The sequence below is a fragment of the Balaenoptera physalus genome (assembly GCF_965194825.1).
Source record: "Balaenoptera physalus genome assembly, chromosome: 18".
Classification (NCBI taxonomy): domain Eukaryota; kingdom Metazoa; phylum Chordata; class Mammalia; order Artiodactyla; family Balaenopteridae; genus Balaenoptera; species Balaenoptera physalus.
Genome location: NC_138899.1, coordinates 8,371,602 through 8,397,519, shown reverse-complemented (window position 1 = coordinate 8,397,519; position 25,918 = coordinate 8,371,602). Strand labels below are relative to the sequence as shown.

The 25,918-nt window shown below is 37.6% G+C and overlaps 1 long non-coding RNA gene across 1 annotated transcript in view; it reads left to right on the top strand.

Moving 5' to 3' along the window:
- The first annotated feature begins 12,622 nt into the window (after nt 1-12,622).
- The window catches only part of LOC309647404, an 89,608-nt gene continuing 76,312 nt past the window's right edge, over nt 12,623-25,918 (top strand). The window contains exon 1 of the long non-coding RNA XR_014256021.1: nt 12,623-25,880. This is a non-coding gene — a long non-coding RNA (uncharacterized lncRNA). The remainder of the gene's footprint in view (nt 25,881-25,918) is intronic.

Sequence of the window (25,918 nt, the reverse complement as noted above, 5' to 3'; positions counted from 1 at the left end):
ATGGATATTTTGCTTTTACCATTTAACAAGGATTGATCCTATGGTTACTAACTATCTAACTATGGCTTAGTAATTTTGTGGTGATCAATTAAACATTTTCTAAATGTCTAAAAACATTAATCTCTGTGAATCTTTTATAAAGTACTTTTGGGTTAATCAATTCTAGATAAACCTCCAAGCAAATCCTCTTTATAGAAGGCAATGCTTCTGTCCTTTTTGCTTCCTCAGTGACCCATAATACTTAAAAATAAATTTATTTTATTGAAGTTTAGTTGATTTACAATGTTGTGTTAGTTTTCCGTGTATAGCACAGTGATTCAGTTATACACACACATATATATGTGTGTGTGTATATATATATACATACACACACACATATACATATATATTTTTTCAGATTCTTTTTTGTTATAGGTTATTGCAAAATATTGAGTAGAGTTCCCTGTGCTATACAGTGAGTCCTTGTTTGTTATCTATTTTATATATAGTAGTGTGTGTATGTGTTAACCCCAAACTCCTAATTTATCCCTCCCCCACCCCCTTTCCCCTTTGGTAACCATAAGTTTGTTTTCTGGGTCATGTCCTCTCTTATTAGGAGGATGACCATCGCTATTTCTTGAGTATGCTTTTTAGTTTTTAATGGTTCAAACCTGCAAACATTTTAATACAAATACAGCTAATCACACACTGCAACCCACACAATGATTTCAAAGTGGTACTAAACTTGAAAGTTGACACTATGTTTAAAAAAAATGGAGAACTTGTGCTCCTACCTGAGCCAGATTCTCTGAAAATCTTCAACCATGTGATCACATCATCAAGAACTGGTGGAAATGTAGATGCGTAATTTCAAGGAATGGTTTCATAATCTCAGCCCTTCAATCATTTACTCTCTGTAAATTTTTTTACCATCAATAGATTAAGTAAAATTTGGCTTCTTAGAGAGGGTCACCAGGGTCTTAAATTATTCAGTTATCATCTGTCAAGTTAGGAACAGTAAGATCATGACATTGTAACATAGAATAATAGTCTATCTCCTTATAAGGAAGGTATTATCATGCCCAATTTACAGATGAAGTAATTGAGGCTCAGAGGAAGTAAGCCTTCCTTATGCTCAGATCACACAAGCAGATGTGGAAGACCTGGGAGTATCAGCTCCTTTTTTTTTTTTTTTAATAGATCTTTATTGGAGTATAATTGCTTCATAATACTGTGTTAGTTTCTGTTGTACACCAAAGTGAATCAACCATATGCATACATATGTCCCCATATCCCCTCCCTCTTGAGCCTCCCTCCCATCCTCCCTATCCCACCCCTCTAGGTCATCGCAAATCACCGAGCTGATTTCCCTGTGCTATGCTGCTTCCCACTAGCTAACTATTTTACATTTGGTAATGTATATATGTCAACGCTACTCTCACTTCACCCCAACTTCCCCCTCCCACCCCGTGTCCTCAAGTCCATTCTCTATGTCTACATCTTTATTCCTGTCCTGCCCCTAGGTTCTTCAGAACCATTTTTTTTTTTTTTTGGATTCCATATATATGTGTTAGCATCGGTGTTTGTTTTTCTCTTTCTGACTTACTTCACTCTGTATGACAGACTCTAGGTCCATCCACCTCACTGCAAATAACTCAACTTCATTTCTTTTTATGGCTGAGGAATATTCCGTTGTATATATGTTTCACATCTGTCGATGGACATTTAAGTTGGTTCCATGTCCTGGCTATTGTAATAGTGCTGCAATGAACATAGTGGTACATGTCTCCTTCTGAATTATGGTTTTCTCAGGGTATATGCCCAGTAGTGGGATTGCTGGGTCATATGGTAGCTCTATTTTTAGTTTTTTAAGGAACCTCCATACTGTTTTCCATAATGGTTGTATCAATTTACATTCCTACCAAAGGTGCAAGAGGGTTTCCTTTTCACCACACCCTTTCCAGCATTTATTGTTTCTAGATTTTTTTGATAATGGCCATTCTGACTGGTGTGAGGTGATACCTCACTGTAGTTTTGATTTGCATTTCTCTAATGATTAATGATGTTGAGCACTCTTTCATGTGTTTGTTGGTAATCTGTATATCTTCTTTGGAGAAATGTCTATTTAGGTCTTCTGCTCATTTTTGGATTGGGTTTTTGTTTTTTTGATATTGAGCTGCATGAGCTGCTTGTAAATTTTGGAGATTAATCCTTTGTCAGATGCTTCATTTGCAAATATTTTCTCCCATTCTGAGGGGTGTCTTTTCGTCTTGTTTATGGTTTCCTTTGCTGTGCAAAAGCTTTTAAGTTTCATTAGGTCCCATTTGTTTATTTTTGTTTTTATTTCCATTTCTCTAGGAGGTGGGTCAAAAAGGATCTTGCTGTGATTTATGTCATAGAGTGGTCTGCCTATGTTTTCCTCTAAGAGTTTGATAGTGTCTGGCCTTACCTTTAGGTCTTTAATCCATTTGGAGTTCATTTTTGTGTATGGTTTTAGAAAGTGTTCTAATTTCATTCTTTTACATGTAGCTCTCCAGTTTCCCCAGCACCACTTATTGAAGAGGCAGTCTTTTCTCCACTGTATATTCTTGCCTCCTTTATCAAAGATAAGGTGACCATATGTGCGTGGGTTAATCTCTGGGCTTTCTATCCTGTTCCATTGATCCATATTTCTGTTTTTGTGCCAGTACCATACTGTCTTGATTACTGTAGCTTTGTAGTATAGTCTGAAGTCAGGGAGGCTGATTCCTCCAGCTCTGTTTTCCTTTCTCAAGATTGCTTTTGCTATTTGGGGTCTTTTGTGTTTCCATATAAATTGTGAAATTTTTTGTTCTAGTTCTGTGAAAAATGCCAGTGGTAGTTTGATAGGGATTACATTGAATCTGCAGATTGCTTTGGGTAGTATAGTCATTTTCACAATGTTGATTCTTCCCAGTGAAGAACATGGTATATCTCTCCATCTATTTGTATCATCTTTAATTTCTTTCATCAGTGTCTTATAATTTTCTGCATAGAGGTCTTTGGTTTCCTTAGGTAGGTTTATTCCTAGATATTTTATTCTTTTTCTTGCAATGGTAAATGGGAGTGTTTTCTTAATTTCACTTTCAGATTTTTCATCATTAGTGTATAGGAATGCAAGAGATTTCTGTGCATTAATTTTGTATCCTGCTACTTTAGCAAATTCATTGATTAGCTCTAGTAGTTTTCTGGTAGCATCTTTAGGATTCTCTATGTATAGTATCATGTCATCTGCAAACAGTGACAGCTTTACTTCTTCTTTTTTGATTTGGATTCCTTTTATTTCTTTTTCTTCTCTGATTGCTGAGGGTTAAACTTCCAAAACTATGTTGAATAATAGTGGTGAGAGTGGGCAACCTTGTCTTGTTTCTGGTCTTAGTGGAAATGATTTCATTTTTTCACCATTGAGGATGATGTTGGTTGTAGGTTAGTCATATATGTCCTTTATTATGTTGAGGAAAAGTTCCCTCTATGCCTACTTTCTGGAGGGTTTTTATCATAAATGGGTGTTGAATTTTGTCGAAAGCTTTCTCTGCATCTATTGAGATGATCATATGGATTTTCTCTTTCAATTTGTTAATATGGTGTATCACATTGATTGATTTGCATATATTGAAGAATCCTTGCATTCTTGGGATAAGCCCCACTTGATCATGATGTATGATCCTTTTAATGTGCTGCTAGATACTGTTTGCTAGTATTTTGTTGAGGATTTTTACATCTATGTTCATCAGGGATATTGGCCTGTAGTTTTCTTTCTTTGTGACATCTTTGTCTGGTTTTGGTATCAGGTTGATGGTGGCCTCATAGAATGAGTTTGGGAGTGTTTCTCCCTCTGCTATATTTTGGAGGAGTTAGAGAAGAATAGGTGTTAGCTCTTCTCTAAATGTTTGATAGAATTCGCCTGTGAAGCCATCTGGTCCTGGGCTTTTGTTTGTTGGAAGATGTTTAATCACAGTTTCAATTTCAGTGCTTGTGATTGGTCTGTTCATATTTTCTATTTCTTCCTGGTTCAGTCTTGGAAGATTCTGCATTTTTAAGAATTTGTCCATTTCTTCCAGGTTGTCCATTTTATTGGCATAGAGTTGCTTGTAGTAATCTCTCATGATCCTTTGTATTTCTGCAGTGTCAGTTGTTACTTCTCCTTTTTCATTTCTAATTCTATTGATTTGAGTCTTCTCCCTTTTTTTTCTTGATGAGTCTGGCTAATGGTTTATCAATTTTGTTTATCTTCTCAAAGAACCAGCTTTTAGTTTTATTGATCTTTGCTATTGTTCCCTTCATTTCTTTTTCATTTATTTCTGATCTGATCTTTATGATTTCTTTCCTTCTGCTAACTTTGGGGGGTTTTTGTTCTTCTTTCTCTAATTGCTTTAGGTGTAAGGTTAGGTTGTTTATTTGAGATCCTTCTTGTTTCTTAAGGTAGGATTGTATTGGTATAAACTTCTCTCTTAGAACTGTATTTGCTGCATCCCATAAGTTTTGGGTCATCGTGTTTTCACTGTCATTTGTTTCTAGGTATTTTTTGATTTCCTCTTTGATTTCTTCAGTGATCTCTTGGTTATTAAGTAGTGTATTGTTTAGCCTTCATGTGTTTGTATTTTTAACAGATTTTTTCCTGTAATTGATATCTAGTCTCATAGCGTTGTGGTCAGAAAAGATACTTGATATGATTTCAATTTTCTTAAATTTACCAAGGCTTGATTTGTGACCCAAGATATGATCTATCCTGGAGAATGTTTCATGAGCACTTGAGAAGAAGGTGTATTCTGTTGTTTTTGGATGGAATGTCCTGTAAACATCAATTAAGTCCATCTTGTTTAATGTATCATTTAAAGCTTGTGTTTCCTTATTTATTTTCATTTTGGATGATCTGTCCATTGGTGAAAGTGGGGTGTTAAAGTTTCCTACTATGATTGTGCTACTCTTGGTTTCCCCTTTTATGGCTGTTAGTATTTACCTTATGTATTGAGGTGCTCCTATGTTGGGTGCATAAATATTTACAATTGTTATATCTTCTTGGATTGATCCCTTGATCATTATGTAGTGTCCTTCTTTGTCTCTTGTAATAGTCTTTATTTTAAAGTCTATTTTGTCTGATATGAGAATTGGTACACCAGCTTTCTTTTGATTTCCATTTGCATGGAATATCTTTTTCCATCCCCTCACTTTCAGTCTGTATGTGTCCGTAGGTCTGAAGTGGGTCTCTTGTAGACAGCATATATACGGGTCTTGTTTTTGTATCCATTCAGCCAGTCTATGTCTTTTGGTGGGAGCATTTAATCCATTTACATTTAAGATAGTTATCGATATGTATGTTCCTATTACCATTTTCTTAATTGTTTCGGGTTTGTTATTGTAGGTCTTTTCCTTCTCTTGTTTTTCCTGCCTAGAGAAGTTCCTTTTGCATTTGTTGTAAAGCTGGTTTGGTGGTGCTGAATTCTCTTAGCTTTTGCTTGTCTGTAAAGGTTTTAATTTCTCCATCAAATCTGAATGAGATCCTTGCTGGGTAGAGTAATCATGGTTGTAGGCTTTTCTCTTTCATCACTTTAAGTATATCCTGCTACTCCCTTCTGGCCTGCAGAGTTTCTGCTGAAAAATCAGCTGATAACCTTATGGGGATTCTCTTGTATATTATTTTTTGCTTTCCCCTTGCTGCTTTTAATATTTTTTCTTTGAATTTAATTTTTGTTAGTTTGATTAATATGCATTGTGGTCTGTTTTTCCTAGGGTTTATCCTGTATGGGACTCTATGTGCTTCCTGGACTTAAGTGACTATTTCCTTTCCCATGTTAGGGAAGTTTTCGGCTATAATCTCTTCAAATATTTTCTCAGACCCTTTCTTTTTCTCTTCTTCTTCTGGGAGCCCTATAATTCGAATGTTGGTGTGTTTAGTGTTATCCCAGAGGTCTCTGAGATTGTCTTCAATTGTTTTCATTCTTTTTTCTTTATTCTGCTCTGCAGCAGTTATTTCCACCATTTTGTCTTCCAGCTCACTTATTTGTTCTTCTGCCTCAGATATTCTGTTATTGATTCCTTCTAGTGTATTTTTCATTTCAGTTATTGTGTTGTTCATCTCTGTTTGTTTGTTCTTTAGTTCTTTTAGATCTTTGTTAAACATTTCTTGTATTTTCTCAATCCTGCCTCCATTCTATTTCTGAGATTCTGGATCATCTTTACTATCATTATTCTGAATTCTTTTTCAGGTAGATTGCTTATTTTCTCTTCATTTATTTGGCCTTGTAGGTTTTTATCTTTCTACTTCATGTGTGACGTATTTTTTTGCCCGTCTCCTTTTTTTTTTTTTTTTTTTATGAGTGGGATTGTGTTCCTGTCTTACTGGTTGTTTGGCTTGAGGCTTCCAACACTGGAGTTTGCAGGCTGTTGGGTAGAGCTGGGTCTTGGTGCTGAGATGAGGACCTCTGTGAGACCTCACTCCGATGAATAGTCCCTGGTGTCTGAGTTTCTCTGTTAGTCCAGTGGTTCCGACACAGAGCTCCCACTGCAGGAGCTTAGGCCTGACCCCTGGATCGTGAACCAAGATCCCGCAAGCCACGTGGGGTGGCAAAAAATAAAAAACAGGAGAGAACAATAGCAAAGTAAAAAATAAAATTAGACTAGGAAACTAACAGATATGTTAGAAAGAGTATAAAAATAAAAATATAGATGAATCAGCAACCAGAAGGTACATCAGTACCACAGTAGTAAAAAAGAGGAGGGAAAAGAGAAAAAAAAAAAAAAAAAAGAAAGAAAGAGAAAAAAAAAGAAAAAAAATGGGGAAAAGGCCTTGGCTGTGGAGGGTGGGCCCTAAGCAAGGGCAAGGTTTGGGTGGTGGGCGGGGCCTATGCTCAGGACCCACAGGGCTGGAAAAGGCCCTGGGTGCTGTGGGGGGGGTGGGGCTTAGGCTCAAGGAACAGAAGGGGCCCAGACGTGCCCCCCACCCCTGGTCTCAGAGGGCAGGTGACCTCACCTGGGAGCCCAGCAGACTTCCTGGGCTCGAGTGGGCGGGGCCAACACCCTGCTCTCCTCTCCTGCTCCTTCTCCTCTTCCTGTCTGGGAGAGCCCCTTCCACCTGCCTCTCCAGTTCTCCCCTCGGCCTCCTTCCTATGCCCCCAGGACCAATGCAGCCTGGGGGAGGTGGGGACCTTGGAGGGCCTGGGACTGGCCTGGGAGCTCAGCAGGCTCCCCGGGCTGAGTGGGTGGGGCAAACGCCCTCCTCTCCTCTCCTGCTCCTCCTGGAGGGCCCCTCCCACCTGCCTCTCCTCATCTCCCCGGTCTCTGGGGTGTCCATCCTGTCTGGCTTCCACTTCTCCTCCCCCTATGTCCTACCAGTTCACTTGGGGGTTCCTCCCATCTCCTTGGACATCAGGGTCCCCCAACAGCGGCTGGCAGTTGCCCTAGTTGTGGAGAGACGCTAACTTGGTGTCTTCCCACACCACCATCTTGACTCCGCCCCCCTCAGCTCCTTTTTTAAGAAAAGTTTTTCTCAGAGCCTTGGATCCATTTGGGCACAGGGTTTGTATCCAACAAACACTAAATGACTCATGTCACACTGTCTCCCCAATTTCCTATTGTCAGTGAGAAGGGAGCTGTGCAGACATTTATTCTTATTCAGTGTTTAGACCTCCCCACAGATGCGTACACAGACTACTTCCCCTCTCAAAATCTTCAAGGCTTGGTGGCAATGGAAACACCTGAGACTTTGATAGCTGTATCTCAGAAGACCTATTTCCATCTGGCTCAAGGTGGATTGTGCTTTAGTTCAATAAACCCCTGCTATTGACCTTGACCTGGCCCATTTAGCAGGAACTTTCTAACAAGCTCAACTTGCCCACCTCATACCTGAAGGTTGATCCCTAGAGCCAGCATCTCAGCCAGATCACCCACATGTTACTACCAAGTCTTCCCTCTTACTGACTGCTTCTCAAGACCCCCGCTTCATACCTTCACCTAGGCCATCGCCATACATCCCGAAGCATCCTCTCATCACCACCTCACTACAACCCACTCCAGCTACCAGCACGTTATCATCTGAGCCGCAGCCTAGACTCAGGCTTTCCATCTTTCTTCCACCATCATCTGTTCTCCACGAAGCAATCTTTACAACAAAACAACTAAAACTAAAATCATTAGATTATGCCAATCTCTACACAAATTCTCCAAATGTGTTCCCACAAAATCCAAACTATTGTGTTGTAAAGGGTCCTAAATAGACTGTTCCCATCCATCTTTTCAATCTGATCTTCTTTGGTGTTCCTGCTCCTGCTCTGGTCTTCCTACTGTTCCTGGATAAAAGCACCTCATTTCTCTCTCAGGATTTTGTGTTCACTATTGCTTTCCCCAGAACACTTTCCATTTGATTTTAGGACTGTTCATCCATTCACTTCATTCAAGTCTTCCTTAACTGGAATTTTTCAGAGAAGCCTTTACTGTTGACCCTGTTTAAAAAAGTACCCCATCCCCATTTGAATCCCATTACTCTGTTCTTTAAAGCCATGACTACTAGTGGGACTCCATTGCATATTTGTTTGTTCACTTATTTATTGTCAATTTCCACCAGTATTAGTTTGCTTCTCTTGCTATAAAAAAGTACTGCAAACTGGTACGCAGAGTTCTAGAGGCTAGAAGTCCAAGATCAAGGTGTTTGGCAGGGTTGGTTCCTTCTGAGGACCATGAGGGGGAGACTCTGTCCCACGGCTCACCCCTAACTTTTGGTGGCTTGATGGCAGTCTTTGGTGGTTCTTGGCTTGTAGCAGCATCACCTCAGTATCTTCCTTTATCATCACAAGGTGTTCTCCCTGTGTGCATGTCTATCTCTGTGTCTAAATTTCCTCTTTCTAGGAGGACACAATTATATTGGACTATTCCTTAAAAAACTAAAAATAGAGCTACTATATCATTCAGCAATCCCACTCCTGGGCATATATCTGGAGAAAACCATAATTCAAAAAGATACATGTACCCCAATGTTCGTGGCAGCACTATTTACAATAGCCAGGAAATGGAAGCAACCTGAATGTCCATCAGCTGAGGAATAGATAAAGAAGATATGATATATATATATATACACACACACACACACACACACACACACACACACACACACAATGGAATATTACTTGGCCATACAAAAGAACTAAATAATTCCGTTTGCGGCGACATGGATGGACCTAGAGATTGTCATACTGAGTGAAGTATGTCAGACAGAGAAAGACAAATATCATATGATATTGCTTATATGTGGAATCTAAAAAAATGGTTTAAATGAACCTATTTACAAAACAGAAATAGGGTCACAGATGTAGCAAAAAAAACCTTATGATTACCGGGGGGAAAGGGGGGGAGGGATAAACTGGGAGATTGGGATTGACATATACACACTACTATATATAAAATAGATAACTAATAAGAACCTCAATACTCTATAATGACCTATATGGGAATAGAATCTAGAAAAGAGTGGATATATGTATATGTATAACTGATTCACTTTGCTGTATACCTGAAACTAACACAACATTGTAAATCAACTCTACTCCAATAAAACATAATTAAAAAATAAAAAAATAAAAAATAAAACTTGAAATGAGACCTAAAAATAAATTGTATTAGACTAGGCTCCACCCTAATGACCTCATCTTAAGTTGATCATCTGTAGAGACTGTATGTCCAAATAAGGCCACATTCTGAGGTACTGGGGGTTAGAACTTCAACATATAAATTTTTTGGGGGACACAATTTAATCCATAGCACCAACCCTATGAGTTCCTTCTGGAGAATGGCTCTCGCTTACTCATTACTATATATTTGGCACCAGAATGGTGTCAGGAAATATGTCCTTGCTAACTAAATGCATGAGAATATTCTCTTCCTGCACACATTCAGTTGGACCTTTGCTTAGTGCTTTGTATCAGGCTGTGATAACCCCTGTCTGTCATGGGGGTTTCCATGGTCGATGCCCATATGCAACTTCCTGTGTCCTGATTGTATCAGTCATCTCCACCTTTCCTCCCTGCCTCGCCTATCAATTTGCTATGTGACTAGGACCTACTGTCCTTGCTCAGCAACTCTCCCCCACCCCTCTTAGACCTCAGGTTTATTGCCAACCTCAACCTCACAAGTCCTTGAACATGGTTTCACTTTGACTTCCGATGCTTCTCTACAAGTGCCTGGATTTCCACTGTCTCTCCTGGTCCTCAAGGAACTGGTCATGTCCACCACAGCTTGACCTCTTACCCATGAGAGATGATGCCCTAGGAGGTGGCTTCACCACTGCCTGGACCTCAGAGAGGACCCAGGGCCTGGCCATTGCATGCCAATTATTTGTCAATCATGTCAGGAGGCCATGTTCAATTGTACTTTGAAAAACAAAGTTCAGGGTACCAAGCTTTCTGATAAAACACATACCCGCCAAAACTGGAGCAGTGGTATCCGGGCAATAGCCCTCTCCAAGTGGCAGGGGCAGCTGATTAAGCAGATGACGTAACACTGGAATATGCCCTTTGGTGTGTCTTCTTTCTCAGATTTTCTCCCTTTGGTTCTCCACCTCTTCACCATCTTCATGTACTCTAGCTCCTGTCAAACTTCTAGATTGGGGGGAAACCAAGACAAAAAAACAGACAGGCAACCTTTCCTTGTTTTCCTTTGCACTTTGAAACACTCGACTTTTCTAAGGATACTTGACTAAATACAAAGAGAGGAGAAAGCAAAACTAATAAAATACACGAAAGCCTACATATAGGCAAATTGTCCAGGCTTTTAAGAATTCAAGAGGGTTGCTTAGGCTGGGGAGAGACAATGACAGAGGTAGGAAAAGCTGTTAAGGACAAATTATCAGATATTTCAGTGATGTATGCAGGAATTTGGACTGCTTCCTGCACAGGGGTTTTGATCACAGCAATGGAATTGAGAAGCAGACATGGATCTGAGACACTAATTAAAATTATAAACAAAGAACGCTTCGTAACTAGATGCCTTGTTAAGACAGAGTCAAAGAGAGATTTAAATTTCAAGTTGCAATTTGATAAGCAGGCCTCATCCTCAATGAAGCACAAGAAAACAAGCTTGGGGTAAATAGGATGAGGATAGTCAATTTTTTTGGTACATGTCAAATATGAGCTACCTTGGGGACATTTGAGTACAGATACCTCATTAAGCAGTAAGTAATTTATCTTTTAAATTTAACTTTATAATTTTTACAACTGATAAATATTTATTATAAAGAATTCGATTAATGCAAACAGGTTCAAAGAAGGAAGTAAGAAAAATGTCCAAATACCAGCCTCCAGAAATAACCTTTGTTAATATTAAGTGAGCATCAGGTCAAATGTGTCCCTATGCAGATAAACTGAGGGAAGGGTAAGGTCTTTCTGTTGGCATAGAAAGAGATAAGCTTATAAAAATGAGATCATGTATGCACACTCTTGTAAAAATTAGATGCATTAAAATGATTTCATATGAGTTTATCAGAAAAATGTAAAATAAAGGATTTCAAATAAATATTGAGAGGGTATTATGGAAAGCATAAGACATTGAATGCATTTAAAAACTCACAATGAATTTTATGCAATTTTGACTCCCTCGCATAAAAGGTAGGAAAAATCAGCATTCTCACATTTCTTCTCAATCTGCCAGCTTCCAACTGTATTACTTAATATGTATTTGAGCACCTACTATCAGCCAGGAACTGTTCTCGGTGTTTGGGATACGTCAATGAATAGAATGAATAGATTTTTGTCCTTGTGGAGCTTGTAGTATAGTCAGAGGGAGATAGAAGATAAATAATGAAAGTAAACATGACGATAACTTAGTAAATAAAAATAGAAAAACAAAGGGTAAGAAAGAGCGGGAGTGCCAGGTATGGGTGTTGAGAGAAGGTTATTCTCTTGAATAATTCATTTTGAAGGCAAGATTGCAGAAAAGATGTGAGTGGAGTCAGATAGCTGGTGTTCCCATTCTAGGCATAGGAAACCTAGATTAAATCCCTCAGCCATGCCTGGCAGTTCTAGGACCCGTGAGGAGGCCAGCAAGGCTGGACAGGAGTGCGTGAATAAGAGAGGAACAGAAGAGGGCAGAAGTTTACAGATTGGAAGGGCTGACCAAGCAGAGCCCTATGAGACATTGTGAGGATGTTGACTTATACTCGAAGTGAAGTATGAGTCATGATGAGTCATAATATTCTTTTTCTCATTGCAATCATTATAATCTTTACATCCTGCTTTATAATTATGTTTCATGGATGTTTAGATTTTTAAAAAATGGATTTAGTGCTTATTATCAATTCTTCTATATTAGTGTTTTAGTTTTTTTAAATGCTGTGTAACAAAATATCCCACAGCTTAGTGATTTAAAACAATAACCGTAACGTTAATTCCCATGCTTCTGTGGTTGACTACAGCATCTAGGATGGATCACTCACATGCTGGAAATTAATGCTGGCTGTCGGCTGGAAGCTCAGCTGGAGCTGTTGCCTGTAACAATTACACACCGCCACTCCATGTGGCTAGAACTTTCTCGCATCATGGCGCTTGGGTTCTGAGAGAAAGCATCCCGGTCCCCTTGAAATCTACGTCTGGAACTGGCACAGTGCCGTTTCTGCTGCAGATTCCAGGTAGGGAATCTTCATCTTTTGTTGGGGAAAATGACAAAAAAAAATTGTGGCCAATTTTAATTCATCACAGATGATTTGAGTTCTCCTTTTATGATTTTTGGATTTTGATTTATCTTTTTAATTGTGTGTATTCCATTGATTAGTTTTATCCAGAAAGTCTCATCACCTGTTCTTTCCTGTTTGAGAATGAATACCTTTTTGCCTGCCTATTGGAAGAGCAACTTGACTAGGTAAAATATTCTTTTTTAAAAAAAATTATTGAGGTAACATTGTTTTATAACATTGTATAAGTTTCATTTGTACATGGTATTTCTACTTCTGCATACCCTACCGTGCACTCACCCTAAAAATTTATTTTCCCCCTGTCATCATACAGTTGATGCCCTTTACCCACTTCATCCTCTCCCCTGCCCACTCCCCTCTGGTAACCACTACCCTGTTCTCTATATCTGCTTGTTTGTTTTGGTTTATTCATTTATTTTGTTATTTTGTTTATTAGTTTTTTATATTCCACATATGGGTGAAATCATACATTATTTGGCTTTCGCCATCTGGCCTATTTCACTTAGCATAATGCTGTCAAGGTCCATCCATGTTGCTGCAAATGACAAGATTTCTTTTTTTTTTTATGGCTGAGCACTATTCCTAGTCCATTATATATATATATGAATAGATAATTTCTTCATCTATTCGTCCATTGATGGGATACTACATGCTGAACTTCTTACCTTTGGGTTATGTATCCAACCTGTTTGTTTCCAGACTTTTATTTTTTTTATTTGAGGAAGGGTGCTGGGCTTTACTAGTTTTTGAGACTAAATGTCACATTTTGAGGTCTTTTCTAGACATTATTACATTTTTGCTTGAGTATGGGTTACATTTTCCTGTTTCTTCACATGTCTAGGTTTTATTTTCTCAAGTGTGTACTGGATATTGTACATTACATGTTGCAGAGACCTTAATTATAGGATCTTCTTCTGAAGAGTGTTTCTTATTGACCCAGTAGACAGTTAAATTACTGGCTTATTACACTGAACTTGTATCGGCTTTTCATTTTGTAAGAGTGAGGCTCTTCGTTTCATACTTAGTCTAATCTTATGGCTAGACTCTTAGTCTTGAGGCATAGATTTTATTTTTGAGGCATGGCCCTTCTTTGATTTTGATGGGAAGTCTGAAGTGTTTACAAAACCCCTCTGATTTGTAGGAACTCAAATCGAAAGTTGTTTTCTTCTGTGGTGGGCAGAAGCTGAAAACTATGTCCACCTCTTTCAGACTCCCAGCTCTGTCTTTCTGCCTTTCTCCTTGGAGTCTCCCCTGCACATAAGCTGTTGAGGAGTTAGCCAAGGATTTAGGGAAGATTATATGGAGAATTGGGGAAATCTCCCTATATCTTCCTTCTTCCTGGGATTTTCCCTTAACTTTTAGATTCTCTGGCAATCCCAATTTCTTTTTCTCTGACATCTCAAGCTTGTGTGGCTTTCTGCTTTAATTCTATACCACACTGCATGGACTGAAGGCTGCCTTCAGAAAGAAGCTTTGTCGTCATAGATCTCACCCAGGTTGTTCCTTTCTTTTTTTTTTTTTAAATCGAAAATCAAATATCTTTTGGTTTCTTCCTGCCTTTGGTGGCTATTCATTACCTTCAAATAGTTCTTTTTAATATTTTTGCCAAAATTTATAATTGATATCGGTAGGAGGATGAGCTCACCATGAGCCACTCTGCCATTACCAGAACCCATAGTCTGTGATTTTATTTATTTAAAATGCAAAAAAGAAGCAAAACCATACTATGGTCTTTAGGGAGGCATGTTTAGGTGGCAAATCTTTTCTAATTTTTAAAAAATTTCTTCTTTGATACAAGGTTTATTTAGAGGTATATATTAATATTTACCAAACATATAGAGTTTCTTAATTATCTTTTTAAGAAATTTATAGCTTGCCTTGTGGTTAAGGGACATGTTTTGCTTTAATCCTTTGAAATTTATTGAGATTTGTTTAATGAATGAGCCTATGTTCCATTTTAGTAAATGTTCTGTGTGCACTGGATAAGAATGTGTATCCTGCAATTTTGAGTATAGTGTTATTTAAGTCACATTTGTTAATCATATTTTAAAAATATTCTGTATTTCCACCATTTTTTGTCTGCTTGTTCTATTAGTTATATAGAGAGGTACGTTAAAATATCCTATGTTAATTGTGAATATACTTACACCTTCTTAAAGTTCTATCAGCTTTGGTTTATTGTATTGTGACCTATTTTATTATAGAAATCTCAAATTATGTCTTCTTACTGATTTAAACATTTCTTTATTACAGCTGTTTCTATCTCTGGTAATATGTTTTGTCAAAAAATAAATTTTCTCAATTTTTAATATGACTATGATAAATTTCATCTTGTTACTGCTTGCATAGTACATCTTTTTGTATTCTTTTATTTGTAATCTTTCTATTTACTTATATTTAAGATGTTTTTCTTGCAGCCACTTAGAGTTTCACTTTAAGTTTTATTTGTTCTGAAAAATCCTTTCTCATATTTAATGTGATTTATTATATATTTGGGTTTAAGTCTTTAATTTTACTAAATGCTTTCTGTTTGAACATATTCAATGTTTCCTTTCTTTCTTTCTTGCCTTATTTTGGGTTTATTATTTTCTATTATTACATCCATGGGAGTTTTATACACTCTTACTATTATTATTATTTTAGTGGTTGCAGTAGAAATTACGACATGCATACCTGAGTTATCAAGTCCAATTTTACTGTTACTTCTGTCCTATCCCCAGATAATGCAAGTAACCACTCCTGACATATGCCAGTGATGTTATGAATTTTATGTTTTTCTATCATAAATAAAAAGAAACTATTACTTCATCTGCATAGTTAATATTTATTTGATCTCATCTATATAGTTAATATTTTGTTGCTCTTTATTATTTTTTACATTTCTGAGCTTCCATCTGGGATGATTTTCTTTCTACCTGAAAACAGCACTCAACATTTTCTTTAGGGAGGAGCTTCTAACAGAAAATTCTTCTAGTTTTGATTTTCATCTTCATTCTTGCAGGATATTTAAACTAGATGTGAAATTCTATTTCAGCAGTTACCTGCTTTCAGAGCTTTGAAATTATTCCATTTTCTTCTGAATTTCATTGCGTTTGTTGAGAATTAACTGTAAATCTTACTGTTGCTCTTTTGAAAGTATTTGCCTTTTTCCCTCCCCCATCTCTCTGATTTTAATATTTTCTCTTTGTCTTTGGTTGTCAGCATTTTTTTTTTAAGTATTTGTTTATTTATTTATTTATGGCTGTGTTGGGTCTTCATTTCTGTGCGAGGGCTTTCTCTAGTTGTGGCAAGCGGGGGCCACTCTTCATTGCGGTGCATGGGCCTCTCACTATTGTATCCTCTCTTGTTGCGGAGCACAGGCTCCAGATGTGCAGGCTCAGTAATTGTGGCTCACGGGCCCAACTGCTCTGCTGGATCTTCCCAGACCAGGGCTCGAACCTGTATCCCCTGCATTGGCAGGCAGATTCTCAACCACTGTGCCACCAGGGAAGCCCGGTTGTCAGCATTTTATATGTTGTATTTACATATATTTTTTATTTATCTTGCCTGGACTTTATAGTATTCTTAAATATGTTGTTTGACACCTTTCCTCAATTTTGGCAAGCTGTCAGCCATTGTCTTTTGCAAATATTACTTCTGTCCCATTTTTTCTCAGACACAAATTACATATATTTTAGGTCTTGTAATTGTGCCTTCTGAATTGCTTATTCTCTCATATATTTTCTATAATATTTTCTCTATCCTTTATTTTGAATCTTCTCTTCTGGTCTGTCTACCAGCTCACCAATTCTCTTTTCATTTGGCTGTGTTTGTTCTGTTGCTAAACTGATTCATATCTACCTAATTTCAGTTATTGTGCCTTTTATTTTTAGAATTTTCATTATTTTGAAATTGGCCAGTTCTCAGATCATAACTATCAATTGTTTACAATCTTGTTGAAAACAGTAGTCATACTTCTTTTAAAATACAGACTCTCCAATATTTGGAACCACCATGCATCTGATTCTGGTGCCTTTTTTTTCTCCCACTGGGCTTTACTTAGTTTGTCCTGTATTCTTAAGCTCTTGGTTATTTTTTATGTGCTAGACTCTGATCACAGTGTTCCATCCCTAAAAAGTGTCCACTGTGCAGCTAATCCTTTCTATGCTCTCTTGTAGAATTCCAAGGACCTTGGGGGAATATGATCTCCAATACTTGTTTAACCTCCTTGCAGCTCTACATTCCTTGTATTATCAGCTCTCTTATCCTCAAGCAGATTTTAAAAAGGTGTTTACAATGATTTTAATCTCATTGGAATGTTGTTCAAAATTGCTTACTTTGTGGTAACATTGGTACATTTATGTTGACAAATTATTAAATATTTATTTACTTTTCCCTTCTTTTTGTTCTTCTCTTTTATTGATTAATATTTGTATGTGAATTTATTTCTGTCAATGAATTAGTCTATTTGGAGTTAGTAATTCATGTGTAAACTTTATTCTGAAAATAATGTGGCAGTGTGTTGTACTAACCTCAAACCTCACACTATAGTTTATTGCTGTTTACTTTCTGTCTTGCACTCTTAACATGGTATTTTGCTTCATGCTTATGAAGCCACTAAATATTATAGGCATGATTGTACTTAGATTTTATTTTATCTTATACTTCTTATTTGACAGAACTGGAGGTTGCTATTACGTAGCTTGAGGAATATTACATTTCATCTTTTCAAACTACTCTTCTCTCATCCTCAAAGGTGATCTCTTCCAGGAAGCTTAATTCCAACCAGGCAATTGACAAGAAAGAGGGGTTGGATATGGAAACTTCTCACTTTTATTATGAGTTGGTTTTTCTGTCTTCATACTATGTAATCTACTAGTGAACTTGTCTTTAAAATATGTCACAGTGTATGACCCACTACAAGAAACCATAATTCTCAATGTTCCTAAGAAGAAAAATTAGAGAAGTAAAGAGGCATATAATATGTAATTCAATGTTATGGAGAGCAAACATTTTAATTTTTATGCATTAACTGTACTAAATGTTGTTACTATTGCCAACCCCTCTGGCATTTGGGACATGTTAATTGAATCTAATTATAGAGTGACTGAAGCTGATGATACTGTGTGAGAAAGCCTCGTTTAAAACATTCCTGAGTTCTGGTTAAATGTATACTTTCAAAAAATCAATGGATGTCAATTCCCATAAAGAAATGTGAGACACCATAGTTTACTCACATATGAGTTTGATTTTCCTGTGGCATATCTTGTTTCCACAAACAGAAGAATCTCATTGATTTGGAAGTCACCCATCAGAATGCCCTTCCCTGTTCCTGAGGACCTAATAGAAATAGCAGAGCCTCTCAGATGTGGTAAGAACTCCAAAAACTCCACTACATCTTGAGGAATATTACTCTGGGATTTTGGACTGTCTGGAAAGTTGCTGCAGCCCCAATAAATGTTTAAATATTTAACTATAATTTATTCCATCTGTTTCACTGAGAATTATCTTAACATTTGATAATTATTGAGGAGAGCATTTTGAATTTTTGTTGCCTGTGTGGCAAAATAATTTTTGAGGTATTTTTGTTTGTTTGTTTTTACTATAAGAGTTCCATCTTTATTCCAAGCTGTTGGCCACTTTTTGGGTTTCTATATAACTCAGAATGTTGTAGAGGGATTGCACTACTAAGTAGGAACCAGGGTGATGACCACAGAATGAGGAAGGTAGCATAGATGGCCTGGGCCAACTTTTGTTTATGGCTCTTGCCTTTTACATTGTTTTTTCAAAGCTGGTCTTAGGACTACATTCTTTCCTTCTTTTGGCATGCTTTCCCCTTGGGTTCGTCCTTCTGTGGATTTTTAAAGTAACAGAGAACAACCATTCAAATAGGTGCAGATAGCAACAGGGCAGAGGTGGCATACTGAATTATTTTAGATTACGGGTTGTGGAACAAAGTACTAAAGTCATTCAATGTAATTTTGTGCGTCCTCGTGTTTTGTGTGTATGACTACCCCAGGTCTTTTTGGAGGTGGCTATAGATGCTATATAACTGGTTAAAACTAGGATTCATAACCCTTGTCATCCGTGTCTTTTTCTCTTAGAGAAGGAATAATACACTCTCCTCCTCACCCCAACCTCACCAGTGACCCTCAAGGTGTCAGACAGACCAAAACCACAAACAGACAAAAACTCAGAAAACAAAATAAAAGCTGCACTCAATGACTGATGTCTGTTACAAAATCCAGCCAGAGAGGTCAGAACCAGGCTCTAAACTGAGCTTCTAGCTTGCCTGGGTTTCTGATTCTGAACCTACTTAGCCTACCTGGGCCTAGCACACCTACTGATTACCTTATTTGCTTCCCCTGCCATCTGACCGCTTAAATACCTCTATGGTTATTTCCAGGGACTCAGTTCACTATGGTGCCTAATCATAGAAGGTAGGGCTTAACATATGAGTAATCCTCAGAGCCCACTGAGTAGAATAAAATTCACGTTAAGGTGTAAGCGATTGATTTTATATTTTTTTTTCTGAGAGTTGCACCTAAAAGGGGATGGAAGAGAGGTTCAACATCAAGGGACAATGGGGTGAAAATGGCAGACAGGATTCTTTTGCTGACTGGGGAGGGTGGAAGGGTGTCAAAGACACATCTGTCCTAATTCATGCTGTTGCTTCTTTCCAGCCCTGCCTGTCATGGCTTGGGACTGTCTAAATTATTTCTTCATTTTTATTGGGTGTCCTGGTTTTAATGACTGTGACCATTTCCCAACTTAAGCTTTTGTCCTGTACTGTCCCAGTTTCTATCCTTTATTTCAGGTTGAATTAAATTTGACTTTCATAGCTTGTGGTGGATCTTCCCACTGAGATTCATTCTTTACTATTGCTGGATAGATAGATAGATAGATAGATAGATAGATAGATAGATAGATAGATGATAGATAGATAAATAGATAAATAGATAGATATCCTTTGACCCTACGTGGAAGTTAGATACCAAAGATAAACCTGTGACAGAGCTCAGCTGCGCATGGAATATGCCATTAGTGGCAGAATTTTGGGGAGATGCCCCTGTGAGAGTCTTATCTTCTGGTTTGCTGGTGCAGGGTGGTTGGAGTTCATCAACTTTTCAAAGACTGACACCTTAAAACAACTCACAAGAGAATGATGTATGAACCGTGATGACGGACTATTATTAAATGACAACGGTTTAAGATGGTAAATTTTATGTTATGTGTGTTTTACCACAATTAAAGAAAAGTGTCTGATCACACTGCTTTTCCCCAGCTTCAGACTAAGGTGAAGACACTTGCTGTCCTCCTTCAGGACTCCGCACTGTTCCCACTGACCCTCACACCTGTTCTTACCCTCACTCTCCTTTCTTATCAGTTTTCCCATCCATGCTTCCCAATCCTTCTCCAAGGGCCCATGTACTCTTTCTAAGGGTTGGAAGACAAAGTGGGTGGTAGTTGAAAGAGAGACAAAAAGGATTATTTGTTGGGGAATTGGTGGAAAACAGGTGCTTTCAAAGTCCCTTCCCTATCTTGGTCCCATTTTCTTGCTCTTTCTCAATAAGTCAGTCTCAGTGATGATTTTGAGTGGAAACAGGCTACAAACTCCTGGGTGACATTGTACAGTCACTCATACTTAAGCCAGATTTGGGAGAAGATACTGGAGAGTATATTAAAACTCAGGGTGAGTGAACTAGATAACCTTTAAAGTTCTTTCAACGTCTGAGATTCTATTATTCCCCCAAATCTATTTATCTTTTATTGTGATAAACACAGGCTTTTGTGACATGTTCACTCTAGATGTCTCTGTTGACATTTTATCTTTTTCTAAATGTCATACTATTTATTATCAATTATATATGAAGTTCATACTAATTTATATGTTGGAAAATTTACCCAAAGTAAGACGATTTTGTGTATTTTTGAGATTTCAAAATGTGATTTATATGAGTATTAAACAAAATTTGCTATGATTCCTTCCCATTTCTGACTCTGAAATGAAAGAAGCCATAGACTATATTTCACAGTTAATGAAGTCTTAGCTTTGGTAGCTGTATGCCATATGGGGACAAACAACTCTTCCGACAATTTTGCTTAACACCTTAACTTATTAGCAAAGATTATACTTCCCCTGATTTACTGCATTAAACTAAGTGGGACATAAACACTGAGACCGTACCACAACCACCTCTGTTATTCATAGACCAAGATGATTTCCTGAAGATGAAAACCTCTTCATGACTATTGTCAGTTCCTCATCTCTTTCCATGGTAAAAATGTTTTTTCTCTGGTTCCTATTGGTATCCCAGGTAGCTGAAATTTAAATTATGACATATTTGCTAGAAACCCTGGCCATCAAAAAGTGGGAACATGCAGAACCCACTTTAGAGAATGAAGGTTTGGAGTGCTTCCAAATTAATCTTTTATGTTTTAAGTATCCTCATTCTATGCAAATGGAAAAATGGATATTTTTAATATTCATCAAGTCACTAAAACTTTAGAGCATTCAGCATACTTAGGTTTGTAATAACGTTGCAATACCCCATCCTAAGTATATCTCTGTGCACCATGTTTGGTTTTCTCTAAATTTTTTTTACCAAATGTGTAAGGATATTTTCACTTATTTTAATTACATGATAATTAACCTTAAGTTAAACAGTTACTTAAAAAGCTTTTCATGACTCTCCTTTCTCAGATCAAGCAGATCTGTTGTTGTCTGGTAGTAACCAGGGGTGTGAACAGTGTTTGGCTTTGGACAAGATACAGTTAGAAAGGAGATAAAAGACATGTCCTTCTAGGAGGCTCATTTGGGGGTTTCCCTTGGTACCATGTGCATCTCTTTCTATGGCACTTGTTCCCTTGTGTCATTGTTGCTGCCTTCCAGGCCATCCTCTGCCTTTTAGCTATAGACCCTAACACAGTTCTTGGAGGAAAACAGGTGTTCAATATATATTTGTTGATTGGGGGGGTGATGGATAAATGCACAAATCCCTTCAAAATAAGATAGATGTGGAAACATTCACTGAAGAAATAGGATTTGATCTGGGCTTGAATAATGGAAGATTTTACATAAGAACCAAGTTGCCAGATAAAAATTCAGGAAGTCCAATTCAATGTGAGCTCCAGATAAACAACAAATAATTTGTCAGTATAAGTATGTCCTGTGCAATATTTGGGACATACTTATACTAAAAAATGATTCATTGTTTAAATTTGAATTTCAGATAAACAATGAGGTTTTTATTTTAGTATAACATTTCCCAATCTTGCATGGAAGGTACTTATACTAAAAAATTATGTTATTTACCTGAAATTCAAACTTAACTGGACATCCTGTATATTTATTTGCAAAATCCAGCAACCCAAATAAGAGGTATAGAGAATAGATGGAATCTTAAGTTAAGGAAATGGCAAGAGAAAAATAGGGAGAAATTTTGCTTTTAAGAGAATTTGAGTCTTTGAATAGGAATATCTGAATGGAGAATTGTGATGGAGGAAAATGCCTCCAATAGTCCCTCTTCTTCTTCACTGATTTACTTTGAAAAAATGTATATTCTAGTTTCTGAACACCCTTCACCCACCTCATTCTCTTCCCTTCAGCACAAGTGCTGTAGAAGGTAGAAGACAAAAGGTTTCCAAGACTCTTAGCCTTTTGGTCATTGAACCTGGAAAGATACCTTATATGCTGCTGACTATACAACAGTTAGGTACATGACGGGGTGTTCAGGAAAAACATGAGTCACAATGAACAAACATTTAGACATTTCAGATGGCTTTATTAGAGCTCTTTAACGTAAAAACTGACCATATTGTTTTCTTTAGATAGACTCAACCCTGGACTTTGACAGGTGCTGTGGAAGTTAATTGAAAGTCTTTGCTCTTTCAATTTACTTATTATAAAAGACAGCTTGTGTTAATTCTCCCATGTCAGCAATTTTTCTCTTCTTTCCTTTTCTTTTCTTTCCCTTTCTTTCCTTTTCCTCCCTCTTCTTTCTTTCTTTCTTTCTTTTTCTTTCTTTCTTTCTTTCTTTCTTTCTTTCTTTCTTTCTTTCTTTCTTTCTTTCTTTCTTTCTTTCTTTCTTTCGTTTCCTTTACTGGTTCAGTGATTCAATGTCTTTTAAATAATCTGGAAAACAAAATATTGACAATTTTTATCTTTATCATACTGTCTTTATTCAAAACCTTTTGTTCATCATAATATGCTGGGCTATGTTGGGCCTTATAAAAAATCTATTTAAACAAAAACAGAACATTCTTCCAGGTGTTCCTGTTGAAAAACAAGATGAAACATTTAAGCTAGCTCTGAAATTAGCATTCTTTTGCTTTGTACTGAGAATATTGACTACAAAGTCACAGTACCCAGTTGTTCTCGTTAACAAAAATTCTTCTCATCTTTTCCACTTTTCAACTTTTAGACCTTAAGGCATTGAAGAGGCACAGATCCAGAAAGAAGAAACCACAGAGACCAAGAAGCAAAGCACAGGGAGGATAAAGAGAGATGATTTATTTTTTACCAGCATTCATAACCTTCTATGATTAAACCTAACTTCATTATTCTGCATTTGTGAAGTGAATTGTTTACAGTGGAAAAAGGGAGAGAACACTAAACTTCATGGGGATGGAAGATGATCTAGAGACAAACCAAAGGATAATTGAGAAGTATGGTCTCAAAGAATAATATAACCTTGCTTTTTAAATATTGGTTTTTTTAGTGGAGCCATAGCCTAGTGTATTACGCAGGTTGTCTGAGAACATGGGGGTGCTGTTGGACTTTTATCTGGAAATATAAAACATGGAGAGTAAACACAAGGGTAGGTTCACCATTTTCTTTCTTTCTCTATTTTTTTCTCTCTCTTGCTTTCTTTTTTCTTTGTGGGTTTCATATATACACACTCTATAGAGAGTGTTGTTCATTGCCAGTAAGAGGAACAACAGGGAAAGATAAATATTAAGTTGATAGAGTCAGTACTATTTGCAAAATGAAACAAAATAAATTTAAATAAATATAAAGTAAATGAAAGGATATTTATCCATAATACAATCTTCAATTCAACTTGGAAAATATTTACTCAGGGCTTTCAGCATGCCCAGCTCTGTTTTAGGCAGGGCAGGGGATACAATGATACCGTCTTTACCTTGAAGCTGAATATGGTTTGATGGTGGCAAGACAAAAAATTCAATATGTGAATGATTATAGTATAGAGCAGAATGGAATAGGGCCCAACGAGAGGTATACCCAGAGTTTTAAGAGAGGTTGGATGGAGAGAGATTATATCTTGTGGTGAGAGTGGGAGGACACGGTGATTGTGGTCAGGGGGGGAAGTAAAATTTGATATGGAAAATGAGTAAGATGGGGGTAAATAACCTTCTGGTGGAAATAATATTACACATCATTGAGAAAGATCACAGGGGAACATCAAATATTCCAGCCTTGCTGGAGCGTATCATGTATGGAGGCAATCAAAGGCAACAGGGCTGGACAGCCAGGTGGGGACGAACTTGAAAGGGGCTTTGAAGAAGCCCTGAAGGAGGTTGGTGGCACTAGGGGTGGAGATCTGAGAGCCTAAGCTGTGGAGCCTGATGCTGGCATTCAAGGGAGACTGGCTGGTCCGAACCAGTCAGCTCACTGCTTCTTCTGGTTTAGGTGTGTCTCGCTTCTCTTCGAAACACTTGCTCCCTTCTAGGCTTTCTGGGAAGCAAGAAAGCGGAATGGGATTAGAGCGCGTGCCAAGATTGCATCTAGCTGATGGCTAATTTTCTCTCTACTTCTATATAATGTTGCTTTCATTATAAAATGTTTTTGATCACTCTTTCGACCACAAGGTGCTGGAAGAAAGACTGAGTTCAAACAAGCTCCAAAGGTGCATCTCTGCTGATTTACCTGGTCCTGCTCAGGAGGCCCTCCCAGGATGCACTTGGGCCAGTGCCTTCATTGCCCAGGTACTTATTTCTCATTGGTTAGTTACCTTTGGCAAGGGTGTCATGAGGGAGGCACTGGAGGACAGGCATCGCACAACTCAAGACAGTTAAAAGAGAAGGAAGCCAGAGGACAAGCACAAAACCTTCCCTACAGGGAATTTGAAAAGTGAAACTGCAGAAGCCGAATTAGTCATCAGGCCCAGGTACCAGAAAAGAGGGAAAGTCTAAAAAGTCAGGAGTCAGCTAATGATGGGAATATCATTGATGGGAAATTATTTACTGAGATAAGAATGTCTAGCATTTGGATGCCTTGAACATGCTACTATCGGGTGCTGGGCCCTTGGGTGACAATAACAATAGTTAATACTTCTTTAATGTTCACTTTGTAATATTGAAGTTTCAGATATTGTCACCTGAGGTTTTGATCTCTCCCTGAATGGATATTCAAACTGAAAATGTCCTGGGTCTCTGTGCTTCTCAATGTATCACCACGTTCCATCCTTTCACCAACCCTAGGGGTTTGGGGCTATTATATTCTAACTTCATAGGTAAAGAAGTTGAGGCAGAAGGAGGGGAAGTGACTTGCTCAAGGCCACACAGGCTGGGAGTGGTGAAGTTAGAATTTAGCTTACAAAGGAAAATAGAAAAAAAAGGCAATTATGAAGGTAAATAGTCTAGGAACATTAAAAAATAATAAAGGCATTGTTTCAATATTCAAGTCATAGAAATGCAGGTAAAAATCACACATGGATATTATCAAGGATTTATTAAATTAACATAAATAAGTGGTTACTTAGATTGGGTACTTGCAAGATGAAGATTCGGTCTTCGAAACAGATTTTTTTTTTTTACAAGCTGTATGCACACACATGTTAAAATTGGTGAAGGAGGTCTTTGGTATAAATTTGTTTGGACTTATTACTTTGTCGGTCTTGTTACTTTGACTGAAATCGTACACAGGACATAATGATGTAAAGATATGTTTTTCCTTTACTTGTTTCCAAACTTCTGGGCTTTGGCTGTAGCTCTACAGTAGGAAAAAATGCATTTGTCTCTACAATAAATGGGCTTTCGGGTACTGGGCATTTGTTTGGAAGGACTTTCAAGATCTAAGGCATATCGGCGAGAAGCCCTTACCCATCTGTCTGCGTCAGCTCTGTAAGGGCAAAGCACTTGTTAAAGAAATGGATGCTCAGGAAAGCCTAGTGAGTAAACACACTTTGGGAGCTATGTGCTGAGCCACAGGTGGGAAACTACTCCTCTGGAATATGAAGTGATCCTTGTTGCTGTGAGAGAAGTAATTGTGGAAGTTTTCCTTCTTCTTTGAGAGAAGTGTTGGGT